Source organism: Falco naumanni, chromosome 1, assembly GCF_017639655.2.
Source record: "Falco naumanni isolate bFalNau1 chromosome 1, bFalNau1.pat, whole genome shotgun sequence".
In the NCBI taxonomy this organism is placed as follows: Eukaryota; Metazoa; Chordata; class Aves; order Falconiformes; family Falconidae; genus Falco; species Falco naumanni.
The window spans coordinates 106,186,791-106,204,350 of record NC_054054.1 but is presented as its reverse complement, the minus strand read 5'-3'; the positions used below and the strand labels follow the sequence as shown (position 1 = coordinate 106,204,350).

Here is a 17,560-nt window from a genome sequence, read left to right as displayed (position 1 = left end):
GGCCATGGCTCAGCTTTGACCCCCACCTAAACTCTGAGCACTTCGGGGTCAAAGTTGTGGATTTGGGGCTCCCCCCTCCAAAATCCTCCCCTCTTGGGCAGCCTGGTCAGTGGCCGGTGGTCAGGGAGCAGGCAATGCTGCAGCCCCAGCCTCACTGGCCCCTGTGCCTCAGTTTCCCTGGTGGGCGAGCAGCAGTCCATGGTGGTGTGCGGTGTTTTGAAAGCCTCTTTAAAAAGTTTATCAATTTTGGGCTACGAAAATTTCTCCCCCGAGTGGCCTTAAAACTTACCTGATAGCTCTGTGCTGATTTTATATATACATATACATATATATACGGGGGAATTGAGATGTGCTCAAAGGCCAGGTGGATGATGCAGTTAGTTAGGTTTTACTGTGTCCCGTTATCTAAAGGACCCAGGTCTGGCTGAACGAGCCACTGAGCTGATAGCGGCTCTGAGCAGTAAAATTAATACAGATGACTTCCCTGCTTGGAACTGCCAAACCTCCTTGTTACATTAACATATATGAATATTTGTTAAAAAAAAAAAAAAAAAGAAAAGGAAGAAAAGGAGGGGGGAAAGGTAAGAAAAGTGTCTAATGGAATTTTATAATTGTAGTAAGATACAGCAGCGCCTGACTCCTGGTCCGTGAGCGTGTCCTGGGAGCTGTGGAGGTGGAAGGTGATGGTGGGGACACAGACCTGCAGGGGTCAGGGACGAAGTAGCTTGTCAGAGCTCAGCGTGGGGTGTCCCCTGCCAGGTTTAGGCCCCCTTCTTCTGGCTGCCTTCCACCAGCCCCCCTGAGCAGCGCTGGCTGCTTGCCTACCACCTTCTCCCGGCGCTCGGTGGCTGTAGCTGGGCCCAGGGTCTGACACTGAGCATCAGCAGCTGTTTCCCACCCATCACTTCCCATTTCAGCTGATGGATCCAGTTCGGGTCTCCCGGAGCCCTTGGGAAGGCAGCACCCATAGAGCAGAGGAGCCCAGGCTGTTGGCAGGGGTTGGTGATGCAGCAGCTCTTGGCACCCAGGCACCTGCATCCAGGCGCTTCGCCCCTGCCAGCATCGCTGCCTCCCCGCAGCTGGTGGGGACGGTGCGGTGCCGGGCAAGGGGCAGCGGGGAGGGAGAGAGACCTGCTTGGGGTGGCCTCACTTTTGAATGACAAGAGCAAAAAGTTCTATATAGCTAGCTATTTATTGACATAGAAAGATGTATATATTTATACTTCATACATATGTATATATTTATGATTTATACATATGTATATATATGCTGATATATTGTATGTGTGCATATATATATTTATTTTTATATACATATATATAAAAATAAATATATATAGGTAAAGGGTGTATGTGTGCAGTCCCTGTATGGGTTGCTACCCAGGGCTTTGCTCAGGTGCAAGGGTGTTCGTATGCACGCACAGGCACCTAGAAATACACACACACGTGTGCACACACCTACCCCTGAGCATCCCAGCCCTCAGACAGCCCCCCTGGCTGTTAGGAGCACCAGGGAAGCAGCTCACCAACAATTTATTTGGGCTCCTGATGCCCCCTGAAGCCTGGCAGCAAATACACCAGGAGGCAACGGGCAAAACGCTGGGGACAAGCCCATGAGAAATGGGAACACCGTGAAGGCTCTCCTAGGGTCCGACAGTGCCCGGTCCCTTCCCCAGCGGGTCCTCTTCACTCCTACTACTGCAATTTTTTATTTTTTTATTTTTTGCGATGATCAGCTGGGACAAGGAATTAAAAAAAAAAAAAAAAAAGAGCCAAGAGAGCAGTTGGTGCGATTTAGGCTGCAGCCCACCCTCATGCTGGGGGCTGGGGGGCACCCACCGGCACAAGCCACCAGCGCCGCAGCACCCAGCTAGTTCAAAACCAGCACCTTCCCCCCCTTACTGCTTCGGATCCCATTAACTAAACCCCCACCAGACAGCCAAATCTCGCTGAAGGAAAAAGAAAGAGGAAAAATAATTAAAAAGAAGCCTCTATTCCAGCCCCCCTCGCACGCTGCCCTCTGTTTATTCTCCGCTGCTTCTTTCCTGTTTAGCGTTTTACTATCTGCTCCCAGCAGGCAGGGACAAATTTGCATTTTAATGCGGCGATGTGAGGCTGCACAAACCACCTGTGAGGAGGAGGCAGAGCTGGGGACAGACACCCCCATGCCTCCCAGAGGGACACTTGGTCCCCCCGATCCTGCCGGGTAAATTCCTTAAAAAACGCTCTTGGGAAAAATCAACAGTTCATAAAGCATCCAGCCCCCATGCAACAGGGAGCAGGGAGCAAAGGAGGGTGAAAATTTTTCTTCTGCTGAGGGCAGCCCCAGCCATGGCCCCAGCCCCCCCCCACCTCTCCTCCACCCACCCCCCATCATCTTCTTCTGCCTTGGGTTTTCTCTCCACCAGCCACAGCTACCAGGGCCCCTCTTCCCAGTCCCACCCCAGCACATCCATGTCGTGCTCCCCTTGAGATGCCTCTAGTTGTGTCCCCTCCGTGATGGGACATTTCAGACAGGGACAGGGACTTGCAAAACCCAAGAGGCTGTGGAGGACCCGGCTGCTTCTCCATTCGAGCTCTCGCCCCATGATGCTGCTTCCACCACCGTGGTCCTGCACGTGGAGCTGCCCCACACCACAGGGGATGGAGGGATATTCGCAACAGCGGCAGGGATTTATTTTCCAGGAATACAAGCGATAACAAGAGCCTCTCCACAGTCATCTCCTTCAACTGGCCGAGGGAAGTTTAATTAAGCCAGGACCTGCGCACCGCCCCCCGCCTTGCTGTTGACATTAACTGGGCAGGATTTGCACAGCAGCCAGGATAATTACTTTGGTAATTGCACCATTATTTCTGGGGGCTCTTGACTGTGTTTTTGCCTGGCTCAGTGAAGATATCTCCCTGGGGAACGAGGAGGGATGGTCTCTTCTCCAGATCAGCCGGAGCTGAGGATGGGCTTCCTGAGCGGTTCCAGGGAGCAGCAATAGGAAAGGCCGTCAGGTCCCAAATTTTTGGGGCTCCTCCTCTGCGCTGGGAAGCTGTTCCCTCCTGCCCGCTGTGGGTCTTTCTCTGATGCCAAATAATTCCCGCAGGCAAGGGCTGGCTGTGTGGGGAAAGGAGCTGGAGCTGGGTCTGACCCCCCAGCCAGCAGCCCTTGGTGGGGAGCAGGCTGCAGATCCCTGGAACACTCGGGAGCACCAGCGAGTCTCCACAAGGGCCCTGCTCTGAATTTCCCCCTCTTTTCCAGGAATTTCCTAGCACTTTCCAAGGACAGTGGGACTGGAGCCCATCCAGGAGGTATTCAGGACTTGCTGGGAACTTCTGCTGCTCTCCAGGGCTCCCCTCAGCTTGCTGGGAACTCCAGAGCCTTTCCAGGGTTTCTCTGCCTTTCCCAGGAATTTCCATGGGCTTCTCATAAATTCCCAGATCCAGAGTCAGTTTCCAAACCCTTGGCTGCACACCTTGGGTAACAGCTTCAGCAAATCAATAGCTAGTTCAGTAAAGCTTTGAAGCACCACAACACCCAGGCCACAGGAAAGAGGGAAAGAGGGTCTGATTTTCCAGGAGTGCCTCAGTTTCCCCAGCTGCCCGTGGCCCCAGGGCACCGGCTGCCTCTTGCAGGCTATCGGTGAGCAGCCGTGGGCTGCTCTGCCTCAGCTGGCCCCATGCAATAGCTGCACGCCCAGAAATTCCCCGTGAATAAAAACAAAGCACCCTTGGGTGGTGGGAGGAGGCAGCTCACAGATGGAGCGGCAGGGGCAGCCGTGGGGTGCTCCACCACAGCCGTGTCCTACAGCACCAGGCTGCCAGCTCCTGCTCCCCCAAACCTGCTCTGGGCTTTCATTCAGGTGCTTCGGTAGGGCTGTTATCCAGGTGATGGCACGGAGAGGCAGATCCCCTTTAACCACCATTACATTTTAAATAAGCATCACTGCTTCCTGTAAGGCAAAATGCTCATTTTCATTTCACCGACTCAGCACCGGGGGAATCATTTCCCGCAGTTCACTCCCACCGCACTGATGGGATCATGCCTGGCATGGGGCTGCACCAGTGGGGTGACCCAGGTGTCCTCGGGAGGGGGGTCCAGCTCTGGATAAAGCCATGGGCACTTGCACTGGGGTGGATGAGGAGTGCTCACCCACAGCGGAGCCGGATCGCCCGCGCAGAGGGGTGCGGCAAGCACCCAGCTGATGGTTTGCTAAACACAGCGATTCCTGGCTGGCCCCTGCCCACACGGCAGAGCCAGGCAGGGCAGGCTGCAGGTGCTGCTGGTGGTCACGGCAGTGTGGCCAAAGAAAGGCCCCAGATCCATTAATTCATGGATTTAAAGGTCACGAAAGAGCATCTTGTCTGACCTGCTGTGACACAGCTCGACGAGTGGCACCCAACGACCCGCTCCGCACTACGTCCCATTACAGGGTTTCCCTGGGCTGTGATGGGACACAAGGCGGTGGGGGTTTGCGGGTGGCTGGGCCCCTTTGTTGTCCCCGTGGGGGGCTGCCTGCTGCGGGAGAAAGCACCAAATTTTTGGCTTTTGAGGGACAGCCGGGCACCTAGGGTCTCCACACTTCTGGCACCCGAACACTGAGTGGGTTTTGGTGCCAGTCCAGGGAAAACAAAGCCTTTTGGCCATGCAGGAAAAAATCATGGATCCTCCTTCCTTGCAAATTAGCTGTTTTATGGCTTTTTTTTTATAGTCACTCTGTTTTTTCATTGGGACTGCAAAGAAGGAACTGCTCTGCAGGGTGGGGAATCTCTGTGGTGGGAGAAACCACCTCAGCCTTGAGGGAAAAATGGCTTAAATCGGGATGCAACTGGGAAGACCATACTGGGGATGGAAACAGCATCTCCGTTACGATCCCACACGACAGGGACAGGACGTACAGCACCGGTTCCACAAAGCTCCCCTGGGCGGCCCCACAAAACGGCTTCATCCATCCATGCCTCAGTTTACCTTGACACTACTATGTCCTTACCCCGCTGGGAAGCCTGTGGCTATATAAGCTCAGGGCTGCAGTTTCAGATGCAGCCTATTTAATGAAATAATTCACTGTGAAGTAATTAATCACAGCTGATTTTCACACCCTCTCTGTCCCCCTCCCTGGATTTACAGGGTCTAACTCTGTCCTTTGCAAGGTGCCGGTTAGGACAGTTAAAACTACACCCACCTTAAGGCAAATAAAACCCTTCCTGGCCCCGACTCCCAGCTCCAGTTTTGCCAAGCGTCGTTTTCCAGGGAGCTGATGCACCAACAGACCAGGACACTTCTGCCCCACCCCCACCCCACAGGGGTTCAGGTCTTTTGGCTCCCTGTCCCTGTCCAAAGCAGTGGGTGCCCAGCCAGGGCAGGGCAAAGAGTAATTGGAGGCAGCATAGATCACACTAACGATGGCAAATCCAATTAGCCGAGGGTTAAGCACTCCGCTGATGAAAACCAAGGGTTCAAACTGCTGAGCCAGCAACACCTCTGCACTGATCAATGCCACGTAAATAATATTGCTTGTTCTTGGGAGCCTATCGCTTTCTGTTTCGACAGCGAGATACATTTCGCCTGGCAGGACCCCGCCGTGCAGGTTAATAAACACCCCCCCAGTTTACATCTGGGGAGGGGGTATGTGGAGACAACGCCTCTCCTGGCTCTGCCACACACACGGTTTGACAAAATGAGGAATAATTGCTGCTCACGTCATGCTGCTGGCTGCTATCAAATGGTCCTGGGATTACTTAGCAAATGAGGAGGGTACTCTGCATTTTATCTGTAGTGGAAGAGGAAAAAATGCTGTTTCTAGGCTGGTGTAATCCAACCCCTGGTTTATGGAGCTGGGGTCCTCTGGGGAGCTCAGGAGAGGGGACATGAGCTGGGAGGCACGGAGAAGCACCCAGCGAGAAGTTGCCTCAGCTCATCTGCACCCATCATCATCTCTGCAAGGTCCATGAGCGGGTCTGTGTCCCACTATGGATTCTCTAGTGGCTACTAAGGGTTGTGCCTCTTCTCCATGTGCCTACCCATTCCCCTCCAGATTGCTGATGCTAACTCATCCCAGCCACTCTGGGTACTGACCAGGACAAAACCACACAAGGACAACCCCCCTCAAAATGTAAGTGCAGGCAGAGGTGACAGTGGGAGAGATGCCTGTCCCAGCAGGGTCCTTGGTCCCAGCTGCTAGGACAGGGTTCCTCGCCACTCCGGACTGATCGCTGGGTACTGCCCACCTTGGTGACATTCAGACCCCAAAGGGTCCTTCCAAACAGTGATGCACAAAACTGGTCTGGAGGTGTGAGCAGCCAAAAGCTGCCCAAGTGAATGTTCCCCAGAGGGGGAGAGGGGCCAGCGGCCATTGAGGACCATGGTGGTGTCACCCTGGGTGTCCTAGGCTGAATGCAGGGGCTTGAGGCTGAGCCTGTCCCAGCCAAACCACCCTCTCCACTGAGGCTTTTTGTTAGTGCTCCCAGCCTGCTGCGTGATTTCAGCTTCATAGGACACAGCTTGTAGCATTGGATAAATTAGGTAGGACTGCCCAGTGGCAGGGATGATGCTGGGGACGGGCGAAAGCATTGCCTTGGCTGTTTCGGGAGCACTGGGCGTGTTGCATCCCAAGAGTTTGCTCCAAGTCCCTCATATTTGTCCCTGCTTCACCTGATGGCTCATGGCTGAAGCACCAAGACACTCCAGGAGAAAAAAGGACAGAAAAAACACATTCAAAAATAGAAATATTTCCTTTTGACGTGTTTTCTTGGCTTGCAATAAGATGCTTCGATCTTTTGATCTGAAGTTTCTTCCCCTTGACACGTCCTTTGATTGCATTTATTTATTTTTTTTTGTCTTGAAAAGCTGGAAATCAACCCAAGTCCTTTTGAATTTGACTGGAACAGAGCAGGAGCACAGATGATATCTCTGGAAGCTGGTCGTCTTTTTTCTGAACTGCTCCAGAACTAGGAAGAAGAAAAACCCCAAATAAATCTGTTGTTGGCACAGCTGAGAAAGAAATAGTGTGGGGGTCTCCAAGGGGGTTTGGCTTTGGCTTATCTCTCCCAACAGCTAGAGATGCCAAAATGCCTCCCATGAAAGTTGGAGGGAGCTGGGGGGGTGCAGGAGTGTGGCCCCAGGGTGCTTGGCAGAGGGAGGATGGAGGAGCATCCCTGAAGCCAAAATGAGATGCTTCGTCATGGAAATGATCCCATCTGGGGGAGATTTCAAGGATTTGGTCTCTCCATCTGGCTCAGAGGGATGGAGAGGCAGCGGGTCCTGCAGCATGGGGAAACCCGTTTGCCCCGGCTCATCATGTAACAACACCTCTGTCGAGTTCTTCCTCTTCCCCCCAGAAAATCTGGGTCCTTGGGGATCTTTCTCTCTTGCAAGCTTATTTTTGCTATTTCCTTCAGGTACTTTGCTGGGGTTTGGTTGGCCCCCAGCCCTCTCGGCTGGCTGGGATCTCATGGGACACTGCCAGGGGTAGCCACACAGACTGGGCGGCGTTTACCTGGGTAGGTTTGAACCCCCATGAGAAGCGTTGTAGGTCATCTCCATGTCAGCTAGGCGAAGCAGAAGTTGTGGGCTTGGAAAGCATTGGAGGTGTGAGAGAGACAAGCCAGAGCTTTCCTGGAGTGGCAGCAACATTTCAGTGTCATTTCACCAAGAAACATAATTTCTGGTCCCACCACAGCTGACGGCATTGCCTTGCTTAGATGAAGGCTCTGCACGCTATAAATGCAACCAGGATCACAAGCACCCTCCTGCACGTCTCTGCCCCCATACAGCAGCTCCCAAACACTCTTGAAAGCAGCTGAATCATTTCATTAGTGTGTTTTTAAAGCCACCTTTATTGTGGCTCTCAGGTAGCTGTTTTATAACTGGTTTATTTTCTCCCTGCACTCAAAACGTTTACAATATGTTTCAAATCACTGCCAGCGCACACATTTGCCAGATCGTCTCTCTCTATTACCTGATTTTGTATTTAAGCTTTGCATTGCGGGTTATGATCAGGAGAGAGCTCTCCATCCCTTAGCGCGGGAGCGGTCTCTCCAGGGCAGCTTCCCTGGGCTTTTATGATTTGATTCCCAGCTAATGGCTGTCGTTGAATAGATACAGGTATCTTAAAACCTGCCCTCCTTGTGCTTTTGGGTCTGGAGTACCTCTGACTCTGAAGACCTGAGCTCCCTTCTGGGGCGTTATGAAGTTACTGGAAACCTATAAGATATATACATACAAGATATATATAAACAACAGATCCCAGCCTGTGGTGCTGGGATGCTTTATCCTGCTCCTCGCTGGCCCTGCGGATTGTTATTTGCCTAATATAGTCAGGGAATGTTTTGTTTCACAGCTCACTGATGCAGAGACGGCAAATTTACCCTGTAATCAGGTTGCGATTTCTTTTTCCTTTCCCCCCAAAAAACCCCTCAGCGTTTCCAAAAAAAGGTGTTTTTCCAAAGTGCGTGGCAGAATACACGGGAGGCAAAGCCAGCCAGGAGGGGAGGTGGCATCCCAGGCCACAGACCTTCCTCCCCAGCAGAGAGAGGAGAAACCTTTGAACCCCAGTTGAAAAAGAATTTATACTGCTGGTGCCTGGTGCCTGGGCTACGCTTCCCACGTGTGCCAATGTCCGTATTTGTCCTTGTTGCTGACCCACGGTGGAAAACCCCAGCTCCTTCCCCACTTCTGACCCTCAGGACCCACCCTGCGTTCCCCCCATCCCACAGGGATGCCATGCCTGCCCCCCATACAAGCCCTTGGGTTCCAGTCCAGGTTTGTGCTCTTTGCACTGGTAAATCCGGTCTAAATCCTAATAAAGAGAGGAAAGACCCTCTTCTGCCTCCTGGACCATGACACACAGACCACCACTTGACCTCCACAGGGCTGAGTCACGTAATGCAGTGCGGAGCGGATCCAGGCTGGCTGCGGGGAGCTCCAGCCATTTCTCTTTCTTAGTTTTCCTCTTCTTCCCCCTTTCCCCCTACTCCCAGTACCATGTGATCTATAGCAAGATAACAGCTTCAATTGCTCCAAATTGCTTATTGAGGACTCTGTGGTAAATCAATGATTTTAAATGGGATCACAGAATAGCAATGCCAACAACAGCGGAACAAAAGAAATAAATGGAGCTGGTCTGCAGCAAGGAGAGGCGGAGGGGCCGGGCTGGTTGCATTCAGTTTCTGCTGCTGGTGACAGGCACTGGAGCCCCCAGCATGGGATACAGGAGACAGCATCTGGCTGACCCGCTTGGAAACTTGCCTGGGCAAAGCCAAGTGAGGGGCGAGCTTGCAAAGGTCCCAACAAGCTCCTCTTGCTCCTTTGTCTTGGGTGTTCCAAGTAAAATTGGGATCAGCTCTTCAGCATCATGCCTGGGTCTGGATCCTGGGATCCAGACATGTCCCTACAGCAAGGTCCTGAGCTTCCTTGCACGGGGCAGGGAAACTGAGGCACAGGTGCGTGGACTCCTCAGGCTCTATCCACCGGGCTCCACGGCCACAAATTGGGCTAGAAGCCCCCAACTTGTGTGTGCAGGTCCCCGTGCACAGTCTATGTCATGGCATGTGTCTGCAGACAAGGTGTAGACAAAGCCAAGTTCCCACTGAAGCCGTTACTCATCCCCTCCAAATTTAATTTCTGGGTGAAAATATCCCCAGTCCTCTCAGAAGAAACAGCTTGTGGGTCGCTACCGAAGAACATGAGTTATCATGTCCTTAAATAGCCATTTTCTTGCTTTTAAGTGCTCAGGTTCTCGCAGTGAGCTAGTGAGAGCAGAAATGCTGTCACTTAGCAACCTCCCCAGTTTGGAGGATGTGAAGGGAGGTGGTGATGGGGGATTTTTGTCTTTCTTCTGCTGGAAATTCCAACTCCGCTTGATCCTAAAATTTCTGCGTGTGTGTCTGCGAGACAAGACAAAATGAAGATGCAGGCAAACAAAAGCACCATTAGACATGTCAGGAAGTAGATGAATGAACCCTCTTCCCTTCAGGTTTTTCTCTCCCCCTTGATTAATGAATTTCATTTACTACGTAAACAGCCATACCTTCATCTGCATGGCCAAGGCAAGAAGTGGCCCGTCCTCGAGGCAGGCCAGACGGACGGAGCGGCAGTGGATGGAGGGATGGCCGGAGGGACGGGCAGGTGGGCTCTTCCTATGTGTGGTGCTGCTCACTATGTCCCACCTGGCAGAAAACACATCGGTTTGGTGGGCATCCCTCCTGCCTTTCAGGGATGGGAGAAAAGGAGACCTACAAAAATCACAGGACAAGTTTTTTGTTGCTCTCTGCGGTCATTTCCATCTGTGCCAGCCGAAACATTTCACTCCATACAGTGACTGGAAGAGGGAGAGTGGGACGCGACATCTCAAAACCCAAGTACAGGTGTTGGAGAAGGTCGTGGTAGTTCTGGGGCTGTATGAGTAAATTAACTTCAAAAAGTAGATTATAAAAAGCATTTAGAGAGTCAGTCTTGCATGGGCACGGCGTGGCTTTGGGATGGGTTTCACCCAAGGAAAGAGAAGCTGGATGGAGTTCAAGACCCTTGGCTCTGGCATGAGCTGTTTCATGGGCTTGATGGGTTCAAGTTAGAAGCGAGTGGGGATGAACAACCCCAAGAGTCAAGGTTGAGGCTGTCATTGCAGCCCCCAGGTGGGACATTTTGGCTCTGCTACATCCTTCCTGCCCCAGCATCCCCAGACAACAAACACTGCCTCAGACACAGGGCACTGACAAGTTATCAACCCGAGTAGCCCAAGAGAGTGTGAGAAGTGATGGATGATGATGCTTCTGCTGGGGTGTGTGCAGAGCAGGGACAGCAGGGATCCCCCCCGTGCATGAACTGCATGCAGGGAGAAGCAGCAGGGAAGCAGAAAAGGTGCAGAAACCACCTCGTTTGCAAGGTGCAGGATAAACGGGGAGAGCTGCAGGCCAGTGATGCTCATGGCACGGGGTCCCATCACTTCTACCCTCACACTGGTCCCCCTCGGGTTTCTGGCTGCTGTGGGGGTCCCACTCCAACACACCCCAGTGGGAGATGGCTCAGCCCCACTCTGAATGTGTCCGAAACATCCCCGCCCCCCATTCTGCTTTACCAGGCCACCCATTATATATAGCGAGCAAAATGCCACCGACTTTGCAAATACAGCTGGAACAGGCGTCACCACAGAGCACCATCCGTGTCTATTATGTGACTGCTAAAGAACATTAATAATTAATTGTTGGTTATTTTGGAGGCAAGAACTTGCCCATTACACACAATGTGCAATTAGCTCTATTTAAAAAGCTCTCTGCAGGGCTGGATTCAGCAAACTTGGCCCACCTCGAAGAGCAGTTAAGCAGATGCTTAACTTTAAGCAGGTTCTTTTGTCTCACTGGCTCCAGACTAACCATACGCCTAACTGTTGTTTATTCTGCACTCAATTTATTGACTGATTTATTTAAAAATGTAACATAGCATTGCTGACAGTTTAAGCTTCAGAGACCTGTCCAAGAATAATTTTTATGAACAGAGATGGAGGCAAAATCTAACTCAGTTATAAACTGACATTAGAAAGCCGTCAGCTCTGCAGTTTTCACAGGGTGGCAGCATGTGGAGACCTCAGCGTGGGCATGCGTGTGCCTCCTCGTGCAGCATCACAGCCTGATTTGCAGTTTCCTTCATCTCCAGGGTGGTTTTCCCACCCAGAAACCTGATACTGGACCTTAAAGAGGGGACTGGAGGGACAAAAGGGGTAGCGGAGATCAGCAAGATCCTTGTGAGGAGCTGCACCCACAGCAAATCCAATTCCCACCCCAAAGGAAGAACTGGGATGGGAGAATTTAAGGACCAGAAATGCCGCAGTTCCTGCCAAGGCTGTAGGTTTTGCTAGTTTTGAAGCAGGCTCCTTGTTCATGATGGTGAGCAGGAGGGGTCCCACTGCGGGTCCCTCTGAATTGCCAGGGGAAAAGCCCTGCCTGCCCACCCTGGAGCTGCTGCCCATGTCAGGGACAGAGTGACATCTCTTCCCACTTTGCTGCTCTCCCTGTCTGTAAATACTTAGAGGCAGCAGCCATAAAAGCACCTTAGAGAGAAAGCAGTGGTAAAATTACATCAAGCCTAAGGGCTTAAACTGATTGAAGGATACGTTTTCCAAGCTGATACAGCTACAACAGCAGCAGAGTGCTCATGCACTGAGCAATCGGTGGAGTTTGATCATTTTTTGCCCTTCTGACCGGCCAGACAGCTGGAAAAAAAGCCCCACAAACATTCTGGGAATGTTTTCAGAAGGAGAACCGCAGTGATGGGGGGAACATGTTAGCCAGAAGCAAAAGTCTTGGAGATTTTTCTGTGCAAACAACCATTGCTGGAAAAAAATAGGGGTAGTGTTCACCTTGGTGTGGTGCTGCAGCCTGTGCTGTCTTCTGGCCCTTTTGGAGGCTTCTGCATCACGTTGGTAAAGGTGGTGGTGGTGGTCCTGGAGCTGCTGCTGTTGGGACAGAAAGAGAGAGGAAGACAGCGACTGTTCCAGCCAGGGCACAGCTCAAATACATGTTATCTTTAAAAAATAAATAAAGACTTCTGCACGCCTTCTTCCCATTAATTTCATTAATTTCCAGCCTCACTGTCTTCTCTCTGCCCCTTCCCAGGGGGCTACATCACACACCCCCAGCCTGCGTGGAACAGCCTGACCTGGAGCGCAGAGGGGTTCAGCCCCACAGGATCTCGAGTCGACAGTTGAGATGACATCGGGTATATTTGTTCTGACCCGCCCTGGCACCTCTAATTATGATTAACGGCTGTGGCGGTTATCTGGCTGACTTTTACTCCGCACCCTGGCCAGCGCTGGGGGCACGGATGCCTGACCTGCCCCGGCGCGTGGGGCCGGCGCTGACACCGAGAATCGATCACGGCGGCTGAGGCTATTGCTATCGCTGGGAGCAGGGAAGAGAGAGCACGGGGAGGGGAGGGGGGGCTGGCTTTGCTCTGCAGTGGGAATTTCCCAGGGGAACATGAGTAAATGTGCCAAAAAAGACCGTAGAGCCTCTACAATTACCCTTGGTGCACCTTCTCTGCGCCTGTCAGTGGGTAGGATGGAAAGGATGGGGCAGGGGGACTTCTGACCCCAAACCTAAAGGCCAAAATTTTGAGTGATTTGTGTCGTAAAGCCTCCAGACCGTCTCACCTCCCCAGCCACAGAAATCTGGCTGTCAAAGGGATTAAACGTCCGCTTGCCTGCTGCGAGAGACGGCAGGCAGGAGGGAGCGGGATGCAGCCTCACACCCCTCATCTGATGGACTCGGGCACCAAAGCCCTTCCCCAAGGCAAAGCCTGCTGCGACCTGACCCCCTCGACACCCTCCTTCTCCCCACGCCTTCATAAGGATGGGGCAGGAGGGTGTCTGAGCTGCTTTGTGCTCTGATAGATGGGTTTGGGAGTAAAAGCTGCCCAATTGCCTGTCCTGTCCCGTGCCCAGCTCACCCCATCACTCCTGCTGGCATGAGCGAAAGGAAGGCAAGAAGAGAGCAGGGGAAAGGGCAGAATTGCCTCTTTTGGCAGCAAGGGGTGATTTCAAACAGCATTAGCCAGTCTCTATTTACCTCATGGTGTCACCTTCCAGGGAGAAGGAAGCAGCTGGGGAAGAGGAGCCTGGCCTTGGCTGGCACCAGGGTGGGATAATGCCATGACCCGCACGCTCCGGGGAACCAGCGTGAAGCAGCCCTGGGGAGAGCTGGTGGCATCAACCAGATGCATGAGACTACCCTGACCTCACCGAATTCAGCTCTGACGAAATGCCTGGGGGGTAAATACAGACTATGAATCGGCTGGCTGCAGCTGAATGTGGGCATGGTGCTAGCAAGATGCTACTGTGGTACCCAAAAGGGCTTTAACGATGTGGGAGGAAAATAAAAGGCAGAAATCCTGATCACAGCTCACTGCTCTCCAGCACTGCAGCTCATTTCGGAAATAGTTGCTGGGTTCATAACGCAGTGTGAGGTTATGCTGGACTTTAACAAACAACACAGACACGGCAATATGCTAATAAATGCTGATTTAAATTTGATGGAAGCCAGGAAGAACTATCCCAGAATGTATTAATTAGTGTGATTATGAGGTGTTTGAAAAATGAAAATGCAAAGCAGAGGCTATAAAGAGGAAAGGTATTTGAGGAGGGAGAGCCTTTAAAGCTCTTCCCAGGGGGATGTGCCTGGATTCCCACACCGAAGCTGGTCCTGTCCCCAGAACTCACTGCAGCATCTTCCCAGTGACCACCCTGAGCCAAAGCCCTGGCCACACTCCTGGCGCCCAGCACAAAGCCCCGTGCGACCTGCAGCCCCACACTCCACTTGTCAAGATGCGATGGGGCTGCGGGAGCAGGAATTGCCAGTCCAACTTTTCTCCCCAAGCAATTTGCCACTGCAAAACTCCACTTTGCTGTAAACACACTGGCAGCTCTTGAAATCATTTACTTCCTTGCCCAAATGCCTCCCCCAGAGAGCATGACGCTGCCTCTCGCCAAGCATCGTGCCGGGGCCGGCTGCTGACGGGGCAGGCACGTGTTTCCCCTGAAGGGGAATAGGTTTTCAAAGTGAATCTTAAATCAGCAAGCTGACGGGCAGCCCTGGCTGATTTCCTGCTCGCTCTCTCTTAGTTATTGATGTTATTTTACCCCCAATATTCCCAGCTGCCATTTCCTCTACCACCCTCCCCTCTGCGATTCCCCAAATCGCACAATGTGCATCAAACTCATTCTTCAACCACCAACCCAGGGCTGGTGCTTCCTCAGCTGCAGAAACCTTCCCAGCGCCTTTCCCCAGAGGACAGCAGCTTATGGAGCAGAAGGGCCAGCTGCAGCTCTTCCATGGAGATGGTGAGCATCACCCTGGGATGGAGCAAACCCAGGCTTCCCCCAGCGCTGCGATCAGGTGTGATACCCCGGACTCTTTTAAAACAGCACCCCTGAGCTGCTTTGATGCAGATCTGAGCAGGGAAATGGTGCTCAGCAGTGCTCACATGCCCAGTAAGGGCTATCTTACCCTTCGCTGAAGATGACATGACCATCCCAAAGCAGATGTCTGTCTCTTTTGCTGTCTTTCAACAGAGTAAGTGCCAAGCATGGTGGGGCAGTTTCCCACTAAGAAGGGCTACGGGACAGTGACAGTCCCAGGATCAGGCTGAGATCCCATCTCTGCTCAGTGTCGGTTTGTGCCCTGTTCACCAGCTCCATTCCCAGAGTGGTTGGACGGGCAGAGGGACAGATGTTTGTCTGGAGGAGGCCAGGAAGCATATATCAGGATGGGTACGTGGTGCTTTTCTTGGGGGCGGGCAGCTAGCTACACAGCCAGCTTGAAAGATTTCCCTCTCCTGTGATGGCACAGATTTCTCCACTCCTACCTTTCATCATCAAAGCAGACGTGTGCTCTGCAGCATCTCCCAGCTGACAGCCCTCCCGTGCAGCGGCCCCAGCAGCATGCAGCTGACATAGGGGCAGGATATTCCTGAGCTGCTTCTCAGTGCACTCTCACATGCATCTATTGACGGCTTAGCCACGGCCCTGCAGCTCCTCGCTGGAGCATCGGTGCCACAGTCCTCCCAGTTCTCCCCATCAAAGCCCAGCTGACAACCTAAAGAGCTTCCCAAGTCCAGCTGCTCTGTTTGTGGTGATAAATGCTCAGCCATCGCCCGAGCTGCCATGGCTCCAGGCTGAAGTGTGGGGGACAAAAAGAAAAAAAAGAAACTACTTGCCTTGCCCTGTCAGGAGGCAGGAGTTCAGCAATGGGTTATCATCATCATGCAGTGGTGGAGGAGGCTCCTGCTGGGAGGGCTCACACCTATTCCTGTCAGGAGCAGGAACCGCCGGTAAAACTCTCTGCATTTCTTGTAGGGAGCAAGTTCAGTGCTGGGGAGAAGGGCTGGAGGGGATAAATGCACCGGGACAACCCCGACCCCCAGCCGGGCTCACCGTGGTGATGATACCTGGGCACGATGCTCATTTGCACCCTGCGGAGCGATGCACCAGCCAGCTGGGCTAGGGATGCTGGCTGGCTCTGGTGGGAGAGGCAACCAGGTCTGGCATTTTTTTCCAAAAGTCTCAGGGTTTTAGACATTCAGATTTATAGACTTTCGCTTAATGCAGTGGCTGTGGAGGAGAAAACGGAAGTGAAAACGCATGGCTAGATAAACAGCTCTACACGAACAGGCAGATGGGGTTTTCTGCTTACAAATCTCTGGCTTTTAAGAGCCCAGTTACCCAGATTTTCACCAACAGGCTCTTCAGGAAGTCCAGAAACACCCACCCATCCAATCTGGCATCCTTCATGCCAGAGCTGCCCCAGCCCCAAGCATCGCCTTCCTGTCCTTCTCCTCCAAAAGGATTTAAAAGAAAAAATAGAATGTTCCCAGCTGCCACCTTCTTGGAAAAAGAAGATGCTGGTTAAAAATATCCTACTGAAAGGAAAAAAAAGAAATATCACCAAGAAAAACCAAGCCAAAGCAAACTGAACCCATCTACAAACCTTCAAGTTTCCAATTCCACCTTCAAAGCTGAAGGCATCAAGGACGCCTTTCCACTCCCCCAGTAAATCCTTATACTTTGTGTCTTTCCTGTGAAGTTCTCCGTGTATAATTCATACTTATTCCCCCACCACCATGTGTTTTCTCCCTCATTTTCAGGCAATGCCTACAAAAGCAAAGCTTCCATTGCCAGCCAGCACACGCTCATCACCTGCTCATGCACATGGTGAAAACTCAGCTTGGGGAGTTTTGATGGTCAGTGCAGCCCCTCATCCCTTCTGAAGCTGTGACTACCTCCTCTCCATGGGCAACGGAGCTGTGGGGCTAACGTGGGGACTGGGCTCACCAGTGTGAACTGGGATCTGAAATAGTTTTCCAAGATTGAAGTGACCGTGATGCTCCAGGTCTGGGTGTCCCCTGTAGTGGCTTCAGCGCTAGTGTCCTGCCTGGGTTTGGACAAGGCAAGGTGATGAATCCTCAGATCTCCGCTGGCTAGAGAAGGAAATTGCACTAAAAAAAAAAGCAACAATTCATGCTCTTTGAATATCAAACAGTAAAACACACCTTCCTCAAAGCCCAGAGCCACCAGCTGCCCTGGGGTCCCACCAGCCACAGTGGGAGGGCACCAGGGTGGCCCCACACCCCGTTTCACCCCACTTTGCCCAAGTCCCATCCTCGAGAAGTTCAAAAAGAAACAGGCAACATCTCCCCAAACCATATCAGTCTGTTTGGAAGGGAAACATTTTGATTCAAAGTGACTGCTCCTTTGGAAATTTCCTCCCACTGAAGAAGCAGCACGAAGAAAAACCCTTTTCTTTGGGAAAAAACCAAGGAAGGCAAGCTCAGATCAGAAGGGAAAGCCATAATGGGAGCAGACACGGGCCCCACCACAGCTGAACTGAACGCTGACAAATCAGTCAGGTCAGTGCAGAACAACACAGGCTCTTCTCGGAGCCGGAGAGGCTGTGATGGAAAAGCAAGATACCAGTTAATTTGGGTAACTTTCAATTAGGACAGCCCACCTGGGCTGCATAGCTGGGCTTAGCTCACTGTGGGCTGAGCCTGGGGCTGGTGCCACACCAGCTGCCCCCCTGCCCAGAG

General features: G+C 52.3%; 1 long non-coding RNA gene across 1 annotated transcript; it reads right to left on the bottom strand.

The window, feature by feature from the left end:
- Positions 1-6,918: 6,918 nt before the first annotated feature.
- On the bottom strand, positions 6,919-14,150 carry LOC121097619. Its single transcript, XR_005831019.1, has 3 exons — positions 12,339-14,150; positions 10,014-10,218; positions 6,919-9,870 (listed from the first exon to the last, which is right to left on the bottom strand). It is a non-coding gene; the product is annotated as an uncharacterized LOC121097619 (long non-coding RNA).
- Positions 14,151-17,560: the final 3,410 nt, after the last annotated feature.